The sequence below is a fragment of the Oncorhynchus keta genome, chromosome 11 (assembly GCF_023373465.1).
Source record: "Oncorhynchus keta strain PuntledgeMale-10-30-2019 chromosome 11, Oket_V2, whole genome shotgun sequence".
Lineage (NCBI taxonomy): Eukaryota > Metazoa > Chordata > Actinopteri > Salmoniformes > Salmonidae > Oncorhynchus > Oncorhynchus keta.
In genome coordinates, this window is record NC_068431.1 from 6,146,686 (window position 1) to 6,172,916 (window position 26,231).

Consider the following 26,231-nt stretch of genomic DNA (forward strand, 5'->3'; position numbering starts at 1 on the left):
GACTTCAGTACTAAAAACAGACACCTGAAATAGAGTTTTAAAATCTTTGCTAGGGTAATGCTTTACTTTCTACACACGACTTCTCAATAAATATGCTATTAGGACATCGCTGTTCTTCGATAACTTAAGACCGTGGCTCTCTCATCCAACTAGATAACGATACCATATCTGTTCATTTCCACAGAGAGCTTACCTCTGCTGCCTCCTCTGCCTCGTCCCCGTCCCCTGCCCCTGCCACGGCCACGCCCCCGGAACCCGGCACGGAAGGGAGCACCCTCACTCTTCACGCTGGACACCTCATCATGGTCCTCACGACATTCACGCTCGTACTTCCCGCTGTGCCAGTCTGAGAAATAAAAGTTTTTTTTTTTTTTAAAAGAGTAAAACTTAAGTTTGTTTTAAAGTATCCCTATATATTTATGTTATTACGGTGCTATCAGTCTGTTGTTAGTACGCCTGCGCGGGAGTGTTAATGGAGATGGACCTGACCTGAGTGCTATGGCAACCTGAGTGCTATGGCAACCTGAGTGCTATGGCAACCGTGTACTGTGGAAATACGGTTTAGTAAAACGAACTGGAACCTAGTCGTTTTGTAATTTTAAGTTAACAAAACACACTAAACTAAATCCAAATGTCAAACGTTGACCACTTTATAAAAGACAAACCAAGCCTTGTTCCGGCAGAGTCAAATTGTTATATATTACATGTAGCATTTAGACCATACAAATTACTATATAAAACAGATGTCTCACTTCATATATTAAAAAAAAAAAAAAAAAATAGTTAAATTTAAAAAAAGTTAAAATTGACATATTATATATTTATTTATATGAATTTACAAATCAAATTATTTGCTTTGCCATTATAGTAGTTGGAGTTTGGTTCAAACATGGTGAATCGAATCACAGGAATCAAAATTATCATTTGTGAATTGCAAACAGTCAAAAATAATTAATTGTTAGCTGTAGCATACCTTTAGGATTGTGTCGCTGCAAAACTTAATTTTGTGTAAATACTTTATTTGGACATTCAATTTATGGGACATTGTAACTAGATCCTAGTCCGCTTGAAGTTAACACTTCTGAGGTAAGATATAGGACTAAGATACAGGGCCCTATAAAATAAAGAATCAGAACGTGCAGTACAGAAACACCACAAGGGTACACCCTTTAAAAAATATATTTTCTCATTATTGTGTACTTAATGTGGACTTTCACCTATTAATTTGGTGGTGGTGCACATATAGCCTATAACCTGTTTTAGAGAAATGTAATCATCGAATATTGTAAATCACTTTCATTGTGTGTTTATATGCCCCCTTTAGTTATCCTACGGTTCTGACTTGGAGAACACTAAGAATGGCCCATGTTATGAATTCTGTCTCTGTACATTTAAAAAAAAAAAGTGCTATACAAAGAGTTATATTGACTAAAGTTACGTCCATCCTAGCTCTCTCATTAACGTCTTTATTTAACTGGGACCCGGACCACAACCAGGTCAAGTTCTCCCCGATCACAGCCATTTTAAAGTCACCATTGGCCTCTGTGAAATCCCTGAAAGGTTTCCTTTGAAATTCACTGCTCGACTGAGAGAACGTACAGATAATTGTATGAGTGGGGTACAGAGATGAGCTGGTCAATCAAAAATCACATGAACCACATATTGCACACGGAATGAGTCGATGCAACGTATTGTGTGACTTGTTAAGCACATTTGTACTCCTGAACTGATTTAGGCTCGCCATAACAAAGAGGTTAAAAACTTATGGACTAACATTTCAGCTTTTCATTTGTAAAAAATAAATGTCTAAAAACACAATTCCACTTGGGGTACTGTGTGTAGATAAAAGCCCCCCCACAAAAAAAATCTCAATTTAATCTAGATTAAATTCAGGCTGTAACAACAAAATGTAGAAAAAGTAAAGGAGTGTGAATATTTTCTGAAGGGAAGACTGAACCTGGTCAATAGTAGTGCACTATATAGGGAATAGGGTGCTATAGTAGTGCACTATATAGGGAATAGGGTGCTATAGTAGTGCACTATATAGGGAATAGGGTGCTATAGTAGTGCACTATATAGGGAATAGGGTGCTATAGTAGTGCACTATATAGGGAATAGGGTGCTATAGTAGTGCACTATATAGGGAATAGGGTGCTATAGTAGTGCAGTATATATATAGGAATAGGGTGCTATAGTAGTGCACTATATAGGGAATAGGTGCTATAGGTACTATAGAATGGTGCACTATATAGGAATAGGGTGCTATAGTAGTGCACACTATAGTATGCACTATATAGGGAATAGGGTGCTATAGTAGAATGCACTATATAGGGAATAGGGTGCTATAGTAGTGCACTATATAGGGAATCGGGTGCTATAGTAGTGCACTATAGGGAATAGGGAATAGTGCACTATATAGGGAATCGGGTGCTATAGTAGTGCACTATATAGGGAATCGGGTGCTATAGTAGTGCACTATATAGGGAATAGGGTGCTATAGTAGTGAACTATATAGGGAATAGGGTGCTATAGTAGTGCACTATATAGGGAATAGGGTGCTATAGTAGTGAACTATATAGGGAGCCATATGGTACCCAACCAGGCTGACATAAGGGGTCAGGCTGGCGCTGGGTGATGTCAGTCACCTCGGAGGTCGTTCCTGTTGTTGGGGGGCATCCTGGGAACCTCGTTCTGACGGGTGTTGTTCCTGGATGCAGAGCGCTCTCTGGGCCCCTCGGACTTCACCTCCATCATCAGCGGCACCCACTTGTGCTTGTTCCCTACACACACACACACACACACACACACACACACACACACACACACACACACACACACACACGTTAGAGCGGCACCTGTCTGTCACATTTACACAACACCAATAGTGTTGATTAGTGTCAGACCAAGCGTGAGATGCAGGCAGACCGGGAGAGTAGGAAGGGGGGACGGGGGGACAGAGCAGCACTGAACTAGTTGATGTTGCAGGGGGGACAGAGCAGCACTGAACTAGTTGATGTTGCAGGGGGGGGACGGGGACAGAGCAGCACTGAACTAGTTGATGTTGCAGAGGGGGATGTTGCAGGGGGGGGACAGAGCAGCACTGAACTAGTTGATGTTGCAGGGGGGAGACAGAGCAGCACTGAACTAGTTGATGTTGCAGGGGGAGACAGAGCAGCACTGAACTAGTTGATGTTGCAGGGGGGAGACAGAGCAGCACTGAACTAGTTGATGTTACTTCTCCCAGCCTATTAGGTTTCACCTCTGGAACTCTAAACCCTATTGAGAAATCTGATGAAACCACTTAAAATAAATACCTCACGTTTTACTCTGTCTTCTGCACAAACTAATCCGTTTTGTAATGATGGAACAGTGCCCCCCCAAACAAACTAATCCGTTTGTCATTGCTGGAACAGTGCCCCCCACACACAAACTAATCCGTTTTGTAATGCTGGAACAGTGCCCCCCCCACACACAAACTAATCCGTTTTATAATTGCTGGAACAGTGCCCTCCTCCATGTTTTTAATTTTAATTTTTAATTTTACCTTTATTTAAGTCAGTTAAGAACAAATTCTTATTTTCAATGACGGCCTGGGAACAGTGGGTTAACTGCCTGTTCAGGGGCAGAACGACAGATTTGTACCTTGTCAGCTCGGGGGTTTGAACTTGCAACCTTCCGGTTACTAGTCCTACACTCTAACCACTAGGCTACCCTGCCGCCCCAGCCAGGGGTGTAGTTCCCTCGCTGGCCAGTTGGCGGTGTCAGTGCTCTGTTAGTGGAGTGTGCTCGAGGGCAGGGGACTAGAGCGAGCACGTCGAACTGTGGCAATTCTCACCTACACCGTCAGCAGATAGGCACAGGGCCACGTCATTCTTGACAGTGCACTCTGGGAGAGTTAAGAATGACGTGGCCCTGTCTGCCGAAGGGGGTGGGTGAGAGAATAACAAATCATATTTATTTATCCAAATACATGTGCTGCAGAGTTAGAGACAATATACAAAAAAAATACAATATATCCACATATAGTATGTACACTATGAACACAAGCTATAAACACCACAGACTGCACTATGAACACTGAAGCTGTGAACACTGAAGCTATAAACACCACAGACTGCACTATGAACACTGAAGCTATAAATACTACAGACTGCACTATAAATTACATTACAACTATGTGTAGAGATTAGGGTTGTGATGCTCATTTAGGAATTTTGGGTGCCATTTTTTGGTCAGCCAAATGACTACAGTCACAGGAATAACCATATATCTCCCGCGTGTGAAGAAGCGGGATGGTTGCAGGTCCTGGGCTGGCGTGGTTACACGTGGTCTGCGGTTGTAAGGCCGGTTGGACGTACTGCCAAATTCTCTAAAACGACATTGGAGGCGGCTTGTGGAAGAGAAAATGAACATTAAATTCTCTGGCAACAGCTCTGGTGGACATTCCCTGTAGTCAGCATGACAATTGTACACTCCCCGAGTGAAACATGAGACACCTGTGGCATTGTGTTGTGTGACAAAACTGCACATTTTTAGAATGACCTTTTATTGTCCCCAGCACAAGGTGCACCTGTGTAATGATCATGCCGTTTAATCAGCTTCTCGATATGCCACACCTGTCAGGTGGATGGATTATCTTGGCGAAGGAGAAATGCTCACTAACAGGGATGTAAACAAATTGGTGCACAATTTGAGAGAAAACATTTTTTTGTTGTTGTGCGTTTGGAAAAATTCTGGGTAAATTTTATTTCAGCTCGTTAAAACCAACATTTTACACGTTGCATTTATATATAAAAGGGAGGAATGGATAAAGGGAGGGAGATCGCGAGAGACAAAAAGAGGAACACACACACCGACGAGAGTCTAGTCAGTGGCAGAGGTCTAAGGCAGTGCTGAGTGTAGTTGTAGGATGAAAGTGCAGGGTGCAAAGTCCAAGTAGGAAGATAAACGTGGACCAGGTGGGCGGTTGGTGAGGGCCATAGCGCGGGGGGGGGGTGACAGGAGGTTTTGGTTGCGATTGACCTGAACCGTTTGCCCCGAGGGGACACTTTTGAAGACAGGGTGCTCGGGGGTGTAAACGAAGGGAGGAATAAGAGCATTGCAGGTGCCAGAAAGAGGCAAGTTTCTCGCTCTAGTCTCCTCTAGTCAGTCAGGAAAAACCTCATTCCGAAGGTCAGAAAACACTCGCTGGCTGGCAGACTGGTGGAATTTCAACCCGTAGTTACTGCCAAAACATCTCCCTGCCTGCATCGCCTCCGACTCCGTGAGGGTTACACTCGGAGGAGTAGTCACTACAAAGCCAGACTGGGACCTGCACCATCTCCCTGCCTGCATCGCCTCCGACACCGTGAGGGTTAGACTCGGAGTAGTAGTCACTACAAAGCCAGACTGGGGCCTGCACCATCTCCCTGCCTGCATCGCCTCCGTGAGGGTTAGACTCGGAGTAGTTGTCACTACAAAGCCAGACTGGGGCCTGCACCATCTCCCTGCCTGCATCGCCTCCGTGAGGGTTAGACTCGGAGTAGTAGTCACTACAAAGCCAGACTGGGACCTGCACCATCTCCCTGCCTGCATCGCCTCCGACACCGTGAGGGTTAGACTCGGAGTAGTAGTCACTACAAAGCCAGACTGGGGCCTGCACCATCTCCCTGCCTGCATCGCCTCCGACACCGTGAGGGTTAGACTCGGAGTAGTAGTCACTACAAAGCCAGACTGGGGCCTGCACCATCTCCCTGCCTGCATCGCCTCCGACACCGTGAGGGTTAGACTCGGAGTAGTAGTCACTACAAAGCCAGACTGGGGCCTGCACCATCTCCCTGCCTGCATCGCCTCCGTGAGGGTTAGACTCGGAGTAGTTGTCACTACAAAGCCAGACTGGGGCCTGCACCATCTCCCTGCCTGCATCGCCTCCGACACCGTGAGGGTTAGACTCGGAGTAGTAGTCACTGCAAAGCCAGACTGGGGTCTGCACCATGCAAAACATTTAGTAAACACGGCTCATTTTCCTCAAGTGGTAATGGATATTCCTACATTGTTTAGGCCTACAGCATGAGTGTCAATTGACATGTAGCGACAGCTTTTCCGAATACTGTTAATCAAGTCACGACATCATTGATGTTAACACAACGACTGGCTATTTGTTATAGTTTGTGTGTTCAGACAAACACTTGTTCTGTGTAAAAGCCCTAAGGTCAGATGTCCTACCGCACAGGGTTCTGTTTCCCCTGAGCCCTGTAAAAACTTTTCCACCACTTTTTAACCTCATATTCACCACCTCCAGTGTCTACATATGAAAATGCACTTTTCATATACTCTGTAGTTTAGTTTAAAAAATATATATTTTTTAAAGAGATCAATACTGAGTAAAGTCACCCACCTTTTTTCTTCTGTCCATTTTTCTGAGAGTCGTCGTCTCCGTTCTTCTCCTCTCCAGAGTCGTCCGACTTGGCCTTCTGGTTCTCCTTGCTGTCTTCGTTGGTGTCACGTTTCTCTTTCCACTCTTTCTTAACCACGGGCTTCTTGGGGGCCTGGGGAGTAGGTTAACACAAGGTACAATATTTCCAGCAGGGTTTTAAATTTATTTATTTTTTTATCTTCCAACAACCAGGTTTAGGTGCATCACTTAGTGTGCATTCCTAACGGCACCTTGTTCTCGATTTGGTCCCCGGTCAAAAGTAACGTAATAAATAGGAAATGAGGAGCCGTTTGAGACTAACATTAAGGTTACAGGTCACAGGTCACCTACAGTACACCGAGGAGAGGAGAGACCACACAAAACCATTAATTCCAATGATTTACAGTGAGAAAAAAAAAAACACCTGAGAATATTTGTCAACAAATATTACATATTGACGTTAGCGTTTCCTCTAGGAGTAGTGTGTGTGTGTGTGTGTGTGGGGTCGCCGTTCGCTGCTATAAAGCTAATTTCCTGCAATTCTACACATTTTGCCTCACGCCGTGTTCTATTGCCATCTGAGCGACTCAACCTTATAAACAGAATCAACAGGGGCCCGAATGCCCCGGACATTTTAGATTCTGACTGTCACGTTAAAAAAAAAATTTAAAAAAAAGAAATATTTTGATGATTGTTCGTTCTCAAAGATGATCTCAGAGGAGAGAGAATAAAGAGATTGCTCCAATATATTTTTTTATACACACTTTAAAAATATGGTTTTAGTCGTTTTACGTTTCACCATTTTGAAAATGTATTGGCGGCAACAATTTAAAACCGTAGCAGTGCGCCATTGCTGCTAGATGCATATAGGGGAAACACTGCATTATAAATCAAGTTGGTAGCAGCATGTGAAAAACAGTTTGGAAATCTGTTGCAGCTCAAGTTGACGACAAAGCCCATAATGCAATGCTCTCTCTCTGGGCTGGCGAGCTAGCTACACTACATAACCAGGTAGTGGTTGGTCCCCCCTTTTGCTGCTAGAACAGGCTTCTGGGAAGGCTTTTCCACTAGATGTTGGATCATTGCTGCGGGGGCTTGCTTTCCATTCAGCCACAAGATTATAAGTGAGGTTGGGCACTGATGTTGGGAGATTAGGCCTGGCTCGCAGTCGGCATTCCAATTCATTCCAAAGGTGTTCAATGGGGTTGAGGTCGGGGCTCTGTGCAGGCCAGTCGAGTTCTTCCACACCGATCTCAACAAACCATTACTCTATGGACCTCGCTTGTGCATGGGGGCTTTGTCATGCTGAAACAGGAAAGGGCCTTCCCCAAACTTGCCACAAAGTTGGAAGTACAGAATCATTTAGAATGTCATTGTATGCTGTAGCGTTAAGATTTCCCTTCACTGGAACTAAGGGCCCTAGCCTGAACCATGAAAAACAGCCCAAGACCATTATTCCTTCTCCACCAAACTTTAAAGTTGCCACTATGCATTGGGGCAGGTAGTGTTCCCCTGGAATCTGTCTACCACTTCGCGGCTGAGCCGTTGTTGCTCCGAGACGTTTCCACTTCACAATAACAGCACTGACAGTTGACCGGGGGCAGCTCTAGCAGGGCAGAAACTTGACGAACTGAGTTGTTGGAAAAGTGGCATCCTATGACAGTGCCAGGTTGAAAGTCACTGAGCTCTTCATTATGGGCTGTTCTACTGCCAGTGTTTGTCTATGGAGATTGCATGGCTATTTGCTCAATTATATACACCCGTCAGCAATGGTGTGGCTGAAGTTGGCGTATCTACTAATTGGAAGGGATGTCCGTATCCTTCTGTATATAGTGTGTTGCTAGCTAGCTAGCTGCTACACACAATACAAAAGTCAATATCAAGCTAGCTAGCTAGCTGCTACACACAATACAAAAGTCAATATCAGCATGAGAAGTAACCAGCTAGTTGTAAATTCGCCTATATACGAATTGCACTATCAATTTAGGGGTCCACAATCTCACCATTTTCAACCTGCAGACCATGTGCTTCGCAGTGGAGTCTGCCGTTTGTGCCCCACACACACACACACACACACACACACACACACACACACACACACACGATTCTCTCCCCTCCCCCGTGAGAGAGCACCATTGAGCTGGATAGCACAGGAAGGAAAATAATCGCATTGCATGACTGGGATCTAAATGATTAAAAAAAATATTAGCATGACAATCGGTCTCCAATTGGATGGAAACGTAGCTAACATGGAAGAAGTTGTGATTCACCCCCCGTGTGTGGTACTCTATAAAAGGGGAAAAGAAACCAACAAAAGAAATACAGTTGTATTCCTTCTTGTTCTGGGACACAACGACAGGTTGTGGGGGTTAAGATTAGTGAGTAGGGCTGGGCGATGTTCCGATCGGGTCAGCTGGGTCAGCCGGGTCAGCCGTCGTCGATGGTTATGTGATGTGACAGACTATGGTTTAGCTTATTTGAACATTAAGTTTTTTTTTTATTTTTTTTTTAAAACAGTCTGGCAAGACAGAACACATTCAAACCGCGTCTCAGATTTTCAAGCAAATTTAATAATAATAATAATAAATTTAAGTCAAGATTGAGACTGGGCCACACTCAGGGAAACGCAACGCCTCTTGGAAGCTATTCTGGTGCGTCTTCTGTAAAAAAAAAAAATGGCTAAATTGTCCAGCCGAAAAATTAACCTACCTCGGGGTTTAGAAGACTGAGGTGGATTATCCTGAATGGTCCCGTCTGTTTTATTTAATATATTTTTAGATTTAATTTATGTGACATGCTCATTTCATTATAATGTTGAAGAAATACGTTCCTAGCGTGTGAGGAACATGTTTCGCTAGCCAGCAAGCTAATATTTATTTAAAAAAATATTTGCTTGGCTACAGTTATGGGAACCTGTTTGCAATCCCTTTAGCGTTGCCAGCTAGCTCGCTAGCTACAGAGGTAGTTTGCTACTGCCGTCAAGTTGTGTCATCATATTTAGCCTGATCCACCATTTGCAGTATGCATACTGGGCATTTGAATATAGTGCCCGGGAAAAGGGGGAATCCACTATGTGGATATGACAGACACATTGAAACCTAAAGTTTAGACACACGCGTATTCGGAATGCCAAGATCAGAAATTCCATGATCAGAATAGAAAAACAGTATTAAACTGCCAAGTCTTTTGACATGGCCAGAAAGCTGCCGAGAGACAGTTGCAGATCCTGTGTTTAATCACCTCTGCTCAATTAGTCATGCAGTGTGTCCATTTGAGACGTAAGTCAAACTAAAACGCAAGTTTAGTTCACTTGGTATGTTTGAGCTCACCTCGCTAAGTTAACTTCTATCAGGGGGCACTTTGCATAGGAAGACCATTGCAAAGCATTCAGTTGAAGGGTCCGTTTGGCAAGACGAGGTGCCTAGTCATTTCTCACACTTGTACTACACGCATTTCAAAATGTCGTTGGTTTCCCCCCCACCCCCTCCCCTTCTTCTCTCTCCCCTTTTTCTTCATGTCGCAAAAAAAAATGAAAGTAGTCCACACAACAACAAGACAGTCAGATAATGACCATATTAGAGAGACATATTTCCCCCAGATTACACAGATCCACAAAGAATTCGAAAACAAATCCAATTTTGAAAAACTCCCATATCTTTTGGGTGAAATTCCACAGTGTGCATCACAGCAGCAAGATTTGTGACCTGTTGCCACGAGAAAAGGGCAACCAGTGAAGAACAAACACCATTGTAAATACAACCCATATTTATGCTTATTCATTTTATCTTGTGTCCTTTCACTATTTGTACATTGTATATATATATATAATATGACATTTGTAATGTCTTTACTGTTTTTAAACTTCTGTATGTGTAATGTTTACTGTTAATTTTTGTTGTTTTTCACTTTATATATTCACTTTGTATGTTGTCTACCTCACTTGCTTTGGCAATGTTAACACATGTTTCCCATGCCAATAAAGCCCTTGAATTGAATTGAATTAATAGAGCTGAGACACCACCTAACAACGCACTGGAATAGGCATGGCCATTCAAATGTGTTAGATGGCTCACTTGCTATACAAACCTTTGTTAATCACATTCAAATAAGAAGAACTGTATACTTTCCTGTATTTGAACAGGAACCAGAATAGCTGTTAACATTACTAAGTATGAATGAGCAAACTAACGGAAAACAAATAGCCTAAATGGGAAGTTATAACGTCCACTGAGCACTCCGAAAAACTAATATAATGCTAATTTTCTTTTGTGGCCACAGCAAACCTGATACCAATTTCTGAAGAAATACTGATTCCTTCTGTGCGATTGGAAGTTAAATCGAAACCACTCGTCGAGCTTTCCAATGGCTACGTTCACCCTACCAGCAGGCCGTTCCACCATCATACTCCGCCTGGACATGCACAAACTGCTGGTTGCACAGACCTACATGACGTTTACGGTTGGACCTAAAACCATTCTCATGCTGGGTCTCCATAGTTCTGTTCAACCCAGGAGTTTAAAAATCAGGGTCCATGCAACCATCTCGTCAATTATTATTATAATAAACTCCCCAGCAAGCTTTTTGATTGGTTAACGTCCCCCCACTAACTCCCCAGCAAGCTTTTTGATTGGTTAACGCCCCCCACTAACTCCCCAGCAAGCTTTTTGATTGGTTAACGCCCCCACCAACTCCCCAGCAAGCGTTTTGATTGGGTAACGCCCCCCACTAACTCCCCAGCAAGCTTTTGATTGGTTAACGTCCCCCCACTAACTCCCCAGCAAGCTTTTTGATTGGTTAACGTCCCCCCACTAACTCCCCAGCAAGCTTTTGATTGGTTAACGCCCCCCACTAACTCCCCAGCAAGCTTTTTGATTGGTTAACATCCCCCCACTAACTCCCCAGCAAGCTTTTGATTGGTTAACGTCCCCCCACTAACTCCCCAGCAAGCTTTTTGATTGGTTAACATCCCCCCACTAACTCCCCAGCAAGCTTTTTGATTGGTTAACGTCCCCCCACTAACTCCCCAGCAAGCTTTTTGATTGGTTAACGTCCCCCACTAACTCCCCAGCAAGCTTTTGATTGGTTAACGTCCCCCCACTAACTCCCCAGCAAGCTTTTTGATTGGTTAACGTCCCCCCACTAACTCCCCAGCAAGCTTTTTGATTGGTTAACGTCCCCCCACTAACTCCCCAGCAAGCTTTTTGATTGGTTAACGTCCCCCCACTAACTCCCCAGCAAGCTTTTTGATTGGTTAACGCCCCCCACTAACTCCCCAGCAAGCTTTTGATTGGTTAACGTCCCCCACTAACTCCCCAGCAAGCGTTTTGATTGGCGCCCCCCACTAACTCCCCAGCAAGCTTTTTGATTGGTTAACGTCCCCCCACTAACTCCCCAGCAAGCTTTTTGATTGGTTAACGTCCCCCCACTAACTCCCCAGCAAGCTTTTGATTTTGACTAACTCCCCAGCAAGCTTTTTGATTGGTTAACATCCCCCCACTAACTCCCCAGCAAGCTTTTTGATTGGTTAACGTCCCCCCACTAACTCCCCAGCAAGCTTTTTGATTGGTTAACGTCCCCCCACTAACTCCCCAGCAAGCTTTTTGATTGGTTAACGTCCCCCCACTAACTCCCCAGCAAGCTTTTTGATTGGTTAACGCCCCCCACTAACTCCCCAGCAAGCTTTTGATTGGTTAACGTCCCCCCACTAACTCCCCAGCAAGCTTTTTGATTGGTTAACGTCCCCCCACTAACTCCCCAGCAAGCTTTTTGATTGGTTAACGCCCCCCACTAACTCCCCAGCAAGCTTTTTGATTGGTTAACGCCCCCACTAACTCCCCAGCAAGCTTTTTGATTGGTTAACGCCCCCCACTAACTCCCCAGCAAGCTTTTTGATTGGTTAACGTCCCCCCACTAACTCCCCAGCAAGCTTTTGATTGGTTAACGTCCCCCCACTAACTCCCCAGCAAGCTTTTTGATTGGTTAACGCCCCCACTAACTCCCCAGCAAGCTTTTTGATTGGTTAACGTCCCCCCACTAACTCCCCAGCAAGCTTTTGATTGGTTAACGTCCCCCCACTAACTCCCCAGCAAGCTTTTTGATTGGTTAACATCCCCCCCACTAACTCCCCAGCAAGCTTTTTGATTGGTTAACATCCCCCCCACTATACTCCTACGGAGTATCCTTTTGGTTCAGGTCATTCAGGTTCTACGGAAGCCAGGAGGCCGTGGAGGCTCCTAGACCGGGCTGCTTCAGGTCCATGTGAAGGGTGAACTTACTGGGGATCTCCGTGGGGAGCTCACCTCTCTGACCTGCCTGACAGGCATGGGGCATGACACAATCCCAGTCACAACTTCAATCTGAGCACAGGGGGGACAGAAGGGAAGGTATTTTAGGATAAGGGCGCAATCCCAATGACAGGATTGCGTCCTGGATGAAAAAAATTATATATTTTTTTTAAATGCCATTTCAACAACACACACACAATGATAGATGATGATGGTGTATAGGTGTGTGTTGCAATGCCATGTAGCTGAAGTGTGTATTGAAAATTGTATGGAATTCATCATTGTTATGAGACTCCTTATGACATGTCATCGAAAACTAACAGGGCAAGAATGCCGATTCATTCTATAGAATTTGTTGACCTTATATGGGCAGAATTCTACAGAAAACATTCTCATTTTACAGGCATGATTCTAAAGACTCCACAAAACGCCACAGAATGAGAATAAAGGTTTGGTGTCTGGGGAGGGTTGTGATAGTTGAGGTGTGGCATTCTACATTCAGGCCCTCCACCCAACACAAACCTAACCACTGAGTACGCAACCTTTAAGTGTTAACCTCAATTCCAACAAATTCTAGAAAAAAAAAAAAAAAAATCACCTTAAAAATAACTGAACAATTCTCATAGGAAATTGTGGGCAGTGAAGTTGTCTTGTCAAAAGATACAATGGCCCTTGGGGACATAGCTTTAGTTTCATTGCAGTACTGAACCAAAACCTTCACAGACTTTCTGGGAAAAACAGCCAACCTATTTTAAAAAAGCTTTAAAAAGTACAAAAAATATCAAATTCTGATACCTAATTTTTCAAGTAACTGACTGATTTAGCAACGTTTGGAAAAGTTTGGTCGCCGACAACCCCCCAGAATAGCAGCAGAGGTCCGTGGGTTATTGTGGGGATCCCTAAAAGGACATCCCATCTATAGGGACCCGTCCAGGCCTGGTTATTCCTAGCCCTGCTCTGACCTACATCTCCTCAGGCCTGCGCTAGCCTGGCAGAACGTACGCAGCAGCCGCTCCTAGCCCCCCCCATCCCACCCGTCTAAAAAAGGGGTTTATACTTCGGTCACTCTGCCACTGAGGAACTATCTCCCCGATCCCAGTTGTCAGAAATAGCCTGCAGGGGTATGCTACTGTAAGAGGGCACAAATGAGTTGCATCCTCCGTCCGTGGTACCCACCAGCACCTGAGGGAAATGAAGGCTGGATCATATGGATGCCTCAGCTGACTGCACTGCTACGGCTCAGAGTCCCTCTACCAGTCTCAGATGTGTATTTAAGCCTGCAGTGCTGAGTCTTGGAGTTCATGTTTGCCCTCAAGTCGATATCTCGGGGTGGGGGTCCTATACCTCTGGGAAACAGTGAATACTGACGATGCGCTCCCCAAATTTCACCACGCTCACTGTTCATTAACTCTTGGAAGTGCTTGCACAAAGGATAGTAATATCTCACCCTGTCTTCTTGGAATCTAGGGAACGGGGGGGGGGATATTTTTCTGGGAAGGGGAAAGAGGGGCATTTTTCGAACACTATGTAGAGAATAGGTTGCCATTTAGGGACAACCCAATCATGAACAGCCTCAAGTAGTTCCACTGTGTAGCCACCTAAGAGACAAAAGAGCCAGTCGAGTCACTTGTCAGAAAGCGGTCTACAATTACCCCCCCGCCACAAAACACCCACAGCAGAGTCATAATCAGAGGGGGGGAATAGAGAGCCAACTTTATTTACGTCTCATCCTCCTAGTGACTATTCTCCTCTCCTGTGTTGATCCTCAAACTCTGCATCTCCACCAATGAGGAGTAAGAGTACATCTCCTGCTCTAAGAGGTATCAAACTCTGCATCTCCACCTAGCCTGCTGTTTCCCCACCAATGAGGAGTAAGAACACATCTCCTGCTCTAAGAGGTATCAAACTCTGCATCTCCACCTAGCCTGCTGTTTCCCCACCAATGAGGAGTAAGAGCACATCTCCTGCTCTAAGAGGTATCAAACTCTGCATCTCCACCTAGCCTGCTGTTTCCCCACCAATGAGGAGTAAGAGTACATCTCCTGCTCTAAGAGGTATCAAACTCTGCATCTCCACCAATGAGGAGTAAGAACACATCTCCTGCTCTAAGAGGTATCAAACTCTGCATCTCCACCTAGCCTGCTGTTTCCCCACCAATGAGGAGTAAGAGCACATCTCCTGCTCTAAGAGGTATCAAACTCTGCATCTCCACCTAGCCTGCTGTTTCCCCACCAATGAGGAGTAAGAGTACATCTCCTGCTCTAAGAGGTATCAAACTCTGCATCTCCACCAATGAGGAGTAAGAACACATCTCCTGCTCTAAGAGGTATCAAACTCTGCATCTCCACCTAGCCTGCTGTTTCCCCACCAATGAGGAGTAAGAGTACATCTCCTGCTCTAAGAGGTATCAAACTCTGCATCTCCACCTAGCCTGCTGTTTCCCCACCAATGAGGAGTAAGAACACATCTCCTGCTCTAAGAGGTATCAAACTCTGCATCTCCACCTAGCCTGCTGTTTCCCCACCAATGAGGAGTAAGAACACATCTCCTGCTCTAAGAGGTATCAAACTCTGCATCTCCACCTAGCCTGCTGTTTCCCCACCAATGAGGAGTAAGAGTACATCTCCTGCTCTAAGAGGTATCAAACTCTGCATCTCCACCTAGCCTGCTGTTTCCCCACCAATGAGGAGTAAGAGTACATCTCCTGCTCTAAGAGGTATCAAACTCTGCATCTCCACCAATGAGGAGTAAGAGCACATCTCCTGCTCTAAGAGGTATTATTAATTGATAAGTCAAGGTGATTGGTTGAGGCTGTCTGTCTGTAGAGAGAGGTCCTGTAACCTTCTGAATAAACAAGAGCTGCGTGTTCTCGAGTCTCCAAAACCCGACCCTGGGCAACAGCAGTAACTAGGATCTAGTTTCAATGACTGATTCTATCGTCAACTTGGGATAAGAAAAATATATATATATTCTGGGGTTTGGGGTTTCTCTTCAGACAGACAACTCTCTCAAACAAATAACGAGGCAGACATGCCAGAAAGTTGCGATTTCAAAACCCAAGTTTGCAGGAAAAATCTGAGTTTAAGTGAAGGTCGTTGATGCTAACTAGCGACCTGTGAAATACACTCTATTAAAACAGAAACTCATTGATCTCAGTCTTGCTAGCTACTATTTAATTCAAGCGGATAAAGGTGGTGAAGTAGTTCCTCTATGCCAAGCTTACCTTCTGTTACGTACAGATGTTTTAAGACAGAAAGTTATTTTTTTAAATTGTGGGAGGAAAACCTGATATCTAAGAGAGGCTGTGTGTTCACTACTACTGCAAACAGTACTGTACCCTACTTAACTGGCCACTGGTGTGTGTGTGTGTGTGTGTGTGTGTGTGTGTGTGTGTGTGTGTGTGTGTGTGTGTGTGTGTGTGTGTGTGTAGATCTCCGGGCGCTGAATTACCTGCGTCTCTTTAGTTGCGATCTCCCCTGGTGTTGGCCAGTTCATAGCATCTCCAAAATCCCCAACCTAAAAATAAATAGAATAAAAAAACATCCAAGGAATGTAACACTGTTTAGAGAGTGGGAACCTAGCCCCTATATAGAGCACTACTATAGCACCCTAACCCCTATATAGTGCACTACTATAGCACCCTAACCCCTATATAGTGCACTACTATAGCACCCTAACCCCTATATAGTGCACTACTATAGCACCCTATTCCCTATATAGTGCACTACTATAGCACCCTATTCCCTATATAGTGCACTACTATAGCACCCTATTCCCTATATAGTGCACTACTATAGCACCCTATTCCCTATATAGTGCACTACTATAGCACCCTAACCCCTATATAGTGCACTACTATAGCACCCTATTCCCTATATAGAGCACTACTATAGCACCCTATTCCCTATATAGTGCACTACTATAGCACCCTAACCCCTATATAGTGCACTACTATAGCACCCTAACCCCTATATAGTGCACTACTATAGCACCCTAACCCCTATATAGTGCACTACTATAGCACCCTAACCCCTATATAGTGCACTACTATAGCACCCTAACCCCTATATAGTGCACTACTATAGCACCCTATTCCCTACACTACTATAGCACCCTATTCCCTATATAGTGCACTACTATAGCACCCTAACCCCTATATAGTGCACTACTATAGCACCCTAACCCCTATATAGTGTACTACTATAGCACCCTATTCCCTATATAGTGCACTACTATAGCACCCTAACCCCTATATAGTGCACTACTATAGCACCCTAACCCCTATATAGTGCACTACTATAGCACCCTATTCCCTATATAGAGCACTACTATAGCACCCTATTCCCTATATATAGTGCACTACTATAGCACCCTACTCCCTATATAGTGCACTACTATAGCACCCTATATAGTGCACTACTATAGCACCCTACTCCCTATATAGTGCACTACTATAGCACCCTATTCCCTATATAGTGCACTACTATAGCACCCTATTCCCTATATAGAGCACTACTATAGCACCCTATTCCCTATATAGAGCACTACTATAGCACCCTATTCCCTATATAGAGCACTACTATAGCACCCTATTCCCTATATAGTGTACTACTATAGCACCCTATTCCCTATATAGTGCACTACTATAGCACCCTATTCCCTATATAGAGCACTACTATAGCACCCTATTCCCTATATAGTGCACTACTATAGCACCCTATTCCCTATATAGTGCACTACTATAGCACCCTATTCCCTATATAGTGCACTACTATAGCACCCTATTCCCTATATAGTGCACTACTATAGCACCCTAACCCCTATATAGTGCACTACTATAGCACCCTACTCCCTATATAGTGCACTACTATAGCACCCTATATAGTGCACTACTATAGCACCCTACTCCCTATATAGTGCACTACTATAGCACCCTATTCCCTATATAGTGCACTACTATAGCACCCTATTCCCTATATAGAGCACTACTATAGCACCCTATTCCCTTTATAGAGCACTACTATAGCACCCTATTCCCTATATAGTGTACTACTATAGCACCCTATTCCCTATATAGTGCACTACTATAGCACCCTATTCCCTATATAGAGCACTACTATAGCACCCTATTCCCTATATAGTGCACTACTATAGCACCCTATTCCCTATATAGTGCACTACTATAGCACCCTATTCCCTATATAGTGCACTACTATAGCACCCTATTCCCTATATAGTGCACTACTATAGCACCCTAACCCCTATATAGTGCACTACTATAGCACCTTAACCCCTATATAGTGCACTACTATAGCACCCTAACCCCTATATAGTGCACTACTATAGCACCCTATTCCCTATATAGAGCACTACTATAGCACCCTAACCCCTATATAGTGCACTACTATAGCACACTAACCCCTATATAGTGCACTACTATAGCACCCTATTCCCTATATAGTGCACTACTATAGCACCCTAACCCCTATATAGTGCACTACTATAGCACCCTAACCCCTATATAGTGCACTACTATAGCACCCTAACCCCTATATAGTGCACTACTATAGCACCCTATTCCCTATATAGAGCACTACTATAGCACCCTATTCCCTATATAGAGCACTACTATAGCACCCTACTCCCTATATAGTGCACTACTATAGCACCCTATTCCCTATATAGTGCACTACTATAGCACCCTATTCCCTATATAGTGCACTACTATAGCACCCTATTCCCTATATAGTGCACTACTATAGCACCCTATTCCCTATATAGTGCACTACTATAGCACCCTATTCCCTATATAGTGCACTACTATAGCACCCTATTCCCTATATAGTGCACTACTATAGCACCCTATTCCCTATATAGAGCGCTACTATAGCACCCTATTCCCTATATAGTGCGCTACTATAGCACCCTATTCCCTATATAGTGCGCTACTATAGCACTCTATTCCCTATATAGTGCGCTACTATAGCACCCTATTCCCTATATAGAGCGCTACTATAGCACCCTATTCCCTATATAGTGCACTACTATAGCACCCTATTCCCTATATAGTGCACTACTATAGCACCCTATTCCCTATATAGTGCACTACTATAGCACCCTATTCCCTATATAGTGCACTACTATAGCACCCTATTCCCTATATAGTGCACTACTATAGCACCCTATTCCCTATATCGTGCACTACTATAGCACCCTACATAGTGCACTACTATAGCACCCTACATAGTGCACTACTATAGCACCCTACATAGTGCACTACTATAGCACCCTACATAGTGCACTACTATAGCACCCTACATAGTGCACTACTATAGCACCCTACATAGTGCACTACTATAGCACCCTACATAGTGCACTACTATAGCACCCTACATAGTGCACTACTATAGCACCCTATAGTGCACTACTATAGCACCCTATAGTGCACTACTATAGCACCCTATATAGTGCACTACTATAGCACCCCATATAGTGCACTACTATAGCACCCCATTCCCTATATAGTGCACTACTATAGCACCCTATTCCCTATATAGTGCAATACTTTTGACCAAGAGAGAGAGAGAGGACAGAGGGGGCCGCATAGGGACAGAGAGAGAGAGAGAGAGAGACAGACAGAGAGGGGGCCCCATAGGGACAGAGAGAGAGAGAGAGAGAGAGAGAGAGAGAGAGGACAGAGGGGGCCGCATAGGGACAGAGAGAGAGAGAGAGGGGCCAGAGGGCCCTATAGAGAGAGAGAGAGAGAGAGAGAGAGAGAGGACAGAGGGGGCCGCATAGGGACAGAGAGAGAGAGACAGACAGAGAGGGGGCCCCATAGGGACAGAGAGAGAGAGAAAGACCGAGGGGGCCCCATAGGGACAGAGAGAGGGAGGACAGGGGGGCCCATAGGGACAGAGAGAGAGAGGACACAGGGGGCCCCATAGGGACAGAGAGAGAGAGAGAAAGAACGAGGGGGCCCCATAGGGACAGAGAGAGAAAGACCAACATGACTTTATGCTGATCAAATTAAAGCTCCACAACATCAATCAACAGGGTGTGGTCCAGAAAAAGGTCCTCTTGTACAACAAGGGGGAAAACAAACATCCAAACGGTGTGAATGAAGCACTTTAGAGGGTTTCTAATAATTTGCATACCAGAAAGCATGGCCTGTTTCTTAATACACACACGGGCAGTGGATTGGCCAACAGTAGGTGTATTGTTACCTTTCCTCCTCTCCGAGGACGGGGATTTGGGGCCTTCACCACCTTGGCCGGGCCTGTTGTGGGCGGCAGCTCTGTAGAAACAACAACAACAAAAGACATGGTGGACATCACAACCAAGGTCTGCCTTGTACAGCCATCAATAAAGATCTTCTACTTAACCTCTTGGTTGTGTCCCAAACAGCACCTCGTTCTCTATGGGGCGGCAGGGTAGCCTAGTGGTTAGAGCATTGTAACCTGTCTGATCTCTCATTTAGGAGGTTATAACAGGCCATTATCGAGCCTGTCTGATCTCTCATTTAGGAACTTATTACATCACATTATGAAGCTGCTAAACCTTCGGTTCTCCATAGGTCAAAGGTTAAAAGTAGTGTACTACATAGGGTATAAGGTGCCATTTCAAATCAAATTCTATTTGTCATGTGCCAAATACAATGTGTAGTAGACTTGTGAAATGCCCTTAACTTACTTTTCTTAAAACCGCATTGTTGGTTAAGAAGGCTATATACAGGGTATTACGGTACAGAGTCAATGTGGAGGCTATATACAGGGTATTATGGTACAGAGTCAATGTGGAGGCTATATACAGGGTATTACGGTACAGAGTCAATGTGGAGGCTATATACAGGGTATTATGGTACAGAGTCAATGTGGAGGCTATATACAGGGTATTACGGTACAGAGTCAATGTGGAGGCTATATACAGGGTATTATGGTACAGAGTCAATGTGGAGGCTATATACAGGGTATTACGGTACAGAGTCAATGTGCAGGGGCAGCGGTTATGTGCGAGTGGGCATTAGCAAAGCAGTCACAGTCAACTCTTGATTCAGGCCTAAGTAACAGCATGGGAATGTCTGAAAGTATGTGCTCTGGCGATACTGCAGAAACCGAACCACTAAAAAAAGACTGCACTGTGTTTTAAGTTTAATTAGGACAGACGGTGAATGTACTGCACCTGACCGGAGTTCACATTCATCCGATTATGTAGACCATACTGTACTCTACCAAAGCCTGTTCATTGTGAACCGGGAGGGCCGTGAAAGTAGTCTGACAACTGACGAACATAAGGAAGCATTGAGCTGGTGAGGTTGTGTAGCACGCTGCTCAGCTGCTCAGCTGCTGGGCTGTTGACAACCCATGCAAATCTGTATAAATCTCCTTACTGGCAATCATGGCCTCGGACAAAGCCAGACACACAGTGAGAAGTTTACAGAAATAAAAATAATTAACTCAGCCAAAGCCACTTACTAAAAGAAAATTGTGAACAGAAGTGTGTGTGTGGGGTGGGATTTCTGTGTTGGGCCTGCCCTCCAACTTAGTTATGAATTTCAAACTGTAGCAGGACCTCTTTGTGCTCACTTCTTTTTTTAAAAATCAGCTTGTATGCATGTACGCAAATGTTGTCTGTCCGCAAGAGTCTTCTTAACCGCAGTTCTGGTGAAAAGTGCTGGTGGTCGCAGTACTCCAGACTTCACTCTCCAACAGGTGGTGGCGCTCACGGCATCCCCCGTTACGAGCTGGGACAGGGTCATGGTTACCCTAGGTAACAAACGGAAGAAAATGTACTGAAACGGGGAGGGGCTACCTGTGCAGTAACGAACGAGGATTCAGGTGAACAGAGCCAAGACCAGTAGGGAAACAAACTTGGGTTCTATTCTAAAGCAGTAGTTTTCTGCCCGTCTTCTGCCAAAACCCTTCCCAAGCATGCATACCTTTATTGATGACATCTTTTCACTCCAATTTTATGATATCTAAATTGGTAGTTAGTCTTGTCCCCGTCTCTGGAGAGGCGCAGGTCAAGAGCCATGCGTCCTCCGAAACACGACCCTGCCACGCCACACTGCTTCTCGACACGCTGCTCGCTTAACCCGGAAGCCAGCCGCACCCATGCGTCGGAGGATAACGCCGTACAACTGAGGACTGTGTCGGCGTGCACTGCGCCTGGCCCGCCATAGGAGTCGCTAGAGCGCGATGGGGTACAAGGGCATCCCAGCCACGAACCTTCCCCCTAACCCGGTCGACGCTGGGCCAAATTGTGCGCCGCCTCATGGGTCTTTCGGGGCAAGACAACACAAGCCCGGGATCGAACCCGGGTCTGTAGTGACGCCTCAAGCACGGCCTTAAGACTTCTGCGCCACTCGTCAACAAACCCATCTGTAGGATATTCACCTCTGAATAAAAGAATGTGTGCTTACCAAACATAAAAAGGAGAAGCCGAGCCAACTGGGCCAATCCAGAGCGGCGTGAGGGCAAGGTGGAACTGAACTCAATAGGACTAAAGATTGACTATGACCCTCTCTAATGACCTCCTGACCTTTTTGATAGGGGGGTGGATTACCCGAGAGTTCCACAGTCGAAGGTAATGGGCTGTCAAAGAACTTGAACGTTTCTGACCTGATGAATTGGGCAAACAGTTGTGCGCAGGGGGAGGGGTGTTATGGGGCCCATGTACTAACAAAATGGTTTCCTCAACTATTTATTAGATAAAAGGTGTTGACGTCCCAAAAGCTACATCCCCACAGAAAACGATTGGTGTCATCAGCTATCTTAAGAACTCATGCCAGAGCCCAACTAAGAAAGCTATTTTGTTACACCACCTAAGCTACTGATTTTCAGGCAACAGCCTTACTCTTGGCAACAAGCCAGTCTCGTTTTATAAAAAATTTAAAAAAAAGGTGCATGTACTCTGGTCAAAAAAAAAAAAAAAAGATTAACCATTAACTTTCAAAAGATAAATGTCCCCAATTCTCAAAATCCTAAATGTTATCAGCAAAGCTGATCACGAACTCAGGGTGTTTTCAGTAAAGATCTTTCAAAGAACAAAAAAAAAACATTTTAATTTTAATTTTATATCATACTAAAACAAAAGATATGAGGTCTTAACAACATGGTGTGTTTCACACTTAAGCAGTAGCATTCAAACCCCAGTGTCACACTGATTCAAAGAACTGGGCCAAAGGGTCTCGCTCTATGTCTATGAAAAAGCTAATAAAGCCGTTGAAACAAAAGCAAAAACCAAAACCTTGCAACACACAGCTTAAGGTTAAGACGCAGAAGAGTAAAATGATCCAGGGACCCACAGTAATACAGTTTCACCAAACTGTCAAGAGGGAATTAACATTTTTAATTTTTATTTTAAAGCTTGACTTTGTACATGCCCTCTCTTCAAAACGGTTCCTCTTGAACAACAGACCAAACTCAAGGATGGCGTGTTCAGTGGTGAACGATGTATCCCACGTGGGTATTTAGGCATGCCTTCCACACTGTGCTCCATGCAAATCAGATATATATATTTTTTTAAAAGGTCAGCTGTGAGAAGACGGGCTATGTCTCGAATGGCCTATACCAAGGGGTAGCCTGGCAGTTAAAGAGCGTTGGGCCAGTAACCCGAAAGGTCGCTGGTTCAAATCCCCAAGCCAACTGGGTGAAAAATCTGTTGATTCGCCCTTCAGCTAGGCACTTAACTCTAATTGCTTGTGTAAGTCGCACTGGATAAGAGCGTCTGCTAATCAGTGGTTCAGGGTCAGCAACAGGTACACAAAAGTCGTTTTTTTGGGGGGGGGGGGCTGTAGAGGGTAGAGAAGGTGAGAGGGTAGAGAAGGTGAGAGGGTAGAGATGGTATCTAAGTTGATGATCCCTGCTGCTGCCTGTAGTGCAGAATACCAGCGATAAGGCATAACCAAACATGCGTTATCAGAAATAAAAATGTAATTGCCTGGAATATGGTACATAAGAGCCTCTGTTCATATTTTAATACAATTTCAGTTTAGCTGATGGGAAGTTTTACACTGTAAACAAAGGTGAAATGATGTCTCCAGAGCAATATCAGGCACAGTCTTTTTCCCCAGAAGTAAAGAAGTTGAAACAATTACACTTTTAGTTTAAAAAATATAAATATATATATATATATGACCGTGTGGTGTGTGTAGTAAGGACTTCAAGGGAAGTACAGCAGTGTGCTCAACCTGGTGAGCGCATTGTTAAGTGTCCTGGAACACCACTCCAGTGTGTTCAGCCCAGCAGCAAGTCGCTCTGGTCCGGTCTCCACCTGTGAGGGATCGTCAACCACGTGGGCTGCAGCCCTGTGACTAGGCCCAGTCTCTCCCCCTCTCTCCCTCCTCCCCCCCTCTCTCCCCCTCTCTCAGTCCATTTCTCCCTCTCCCCCTCTCTCCCTCCCTCTCCCCCTCTCTCAGTCCATTTCTCCCTCTCCCCCTCTCTCAGTCCATTCCCCCTCTCTCAGTCCATTTCTCCCCCTCTCTCAGTCCATTTCTCCCTCTCCCCCTCTCAGTCCATTTCTCCCTCTCCCCCTCTCTCAGTCCATTTCTCCCCCTCTCCCTCTCTCAGTCCATTTCTCCCCTCTCCCAGTCCATTTCTCCCCCTCTCCCAGTCCATTTCTCCCCTCTCCCCCCTCTCAGTCCATTTGTCCCTCTCTACAGTCAAGATCAGAGCAAGTTTCTGCAGTCGTGTGCACACACAGCCAGAGGCAATGATTAGCATTAGCCAGCTGTCATGGCGCCCCCCCACACCACCACCACCACCACCACCAGCTTCCCTCTATCCACCTCGCGTCACTCCCTCTTCCCATCCTACTCGCTCATTCTCATAGCCCCCTCCATCCCCTTCCAAACCTCTTCAGGTGGAGAACACAGCCTCATTCTCAGGACAGTTACAGTGCAGAGTCCCTGAAAATCAGCAACAAACAACAAAAACATGATATGGGGGCTATTAATAAGCACCGTGCCACGTAAGTCTTAAACACTGTACATGGGGGGGGCACTGCCAGCCAATCATGTTGCTACTTTAGGACACGTAGTATGTTTGTACTCAGCTCAGCTGTGTTGCAAAAGCCACGGTAAGAAGCACAGCACAACCAGCTAACATTTGCAATTGGATTAAAACATCCCAGTTGCCACAAACAAGATAATCGAAGCAAGCAACCTATAAATGGGATGTCTGTCTGAGAGCTTAATTAGAGCATGTGAGAAGTGCTTATTAAATCCTCACGCAGCAGACATGAAAAGATACCAAATAAATCTTGTTTATTCTTTTTATTTTTATTTATTTTTTTATTTTTTTTAAAGCATGAGTTATTTCGGCCAGAAGCCGATCTAGGAGTGGGTCGGATTAGATTCTAGGAGCACAGTAGGAGAGCTGCTGCAGCACGGGATGACTGAGGCCAGTGGGAACCAAATATGGAGGAAAAGACAGGATGCATGCCACCAGCAGCCACACTGCCCCTCCCCACCTCCCCACACACACACACCACTCTTGAAGACTCTTGCTAGTTCACGTGATCACAAGGGTGACATCACCACCCGCCGAGTAACAGGCTCAGACACTACACTGCTGGTTGAGCTGCAGAGAGGTCACTGTCTCTGCCTGTGGCCACCCTCCCCACACCCTAGAACAGTGAGTTTTCACTGGGATGTGTCCATATCGCTGTGCCCAGACAGATGCAGCTTTTTAAAGATAAAAAAAAAAAAAAAAAAAAACTTTTATTTTTCTAAAGGCCAGAGCTGAGACACAAACCTGGGTAGACTGCGTTGATCTATGGAAATAGCCGAGAGAAATTGAGGACTTTCTTTTTCTGCCTATTATCATGGTAGACTGGTACCGCAATGAACCCAAAAGGGGGCTTTCTCAAACCAAAATTCAGAGCTGAATACACTGTCTGTCGGGTCAAAAGAGGACATGGCCATTTTGTTCTGAGGGAAAAAACCTGACAAAAAAAATAAGACTACTCCACCACAAACTAGGGCTGGGTGAAAATGGTAAAACTATATCACAATATTTTAATATTTGACAGTATTTTATGTTTTTGAATAATACTATTTCTACATTTGCTTTACAAGTAGTGCATGACCCTAGAGTGGCAATAAGGGTCTTTACAAGTGATTTCATATGGGTCTTTCTCCATTCTGATTTCACAGTATAAAATTAAAAATGTAAAAAAAACTTCAACCACATCTTCTGGGAATGAGTAGCAGGCAGTTTAATTCGCATTTCATCCAGACGTGAAAATACTGCCCCGTCACCAATAAGTTCTCTAGGATAGGGGGAAGCATTCGGAATTTTGGATGAAAAGCGTGCCCAAATTAAACTGCCTGCTACTCAGGCCCAGAAGCTACAATGTGCATATTATTAGTAGACTTGGATTTTTTAAAACTCTGACGTTTCTACAACTGTTTGAACCATGTCTGTGAGTATAACAGAACTTATTTGGCAGGCGAAACCCAGAGGACAAACCGTTCAGATTGTTTGGACAACTACTTACAGAAGTAGTTTGAAATGTTTGGACAAAGCGTACAGGTATCTTTGGTAGTCATGTTG

At 44.7% G+C, this 26,231-nt stretch overlaps 1 pseudogene across 1 annotated transcript in view; it reads right to left on the reverse strand.

The window, feature by feature from the left end:
- The window catches only part of LOC118379451 (la-related protein 1-like), a 69,257-nt pseudogene that overhangs the window by 34,079 nt on the left and 8,947 nt on the right, over positions 1 to 26,231 (reverse strand). Inside the window, exons 2-7 of the transcript XR_008146890.1 lie at positions 19,902 to 19,972; positions 16,129 to 16,194; positions 12,670 to 12,750; positions 6,377 to 6,527; positions 2,646 to 2,780; positions 194 to 346 (exon numbers count right to left, since the gene is read on the reverse strand). The product of XR_008146890.1 is annotated as a la-related protein 1-like (transcript). The remainder of the gene's footprint in view (positions 1 to 193; positions 347 to 2,645; positions 2,781 to 6,376; positions 6,528 to 12,669; positions 12,751 to 16,128; positions 16,195 to 19,901; positions 19,973 to 26,231) is intronic.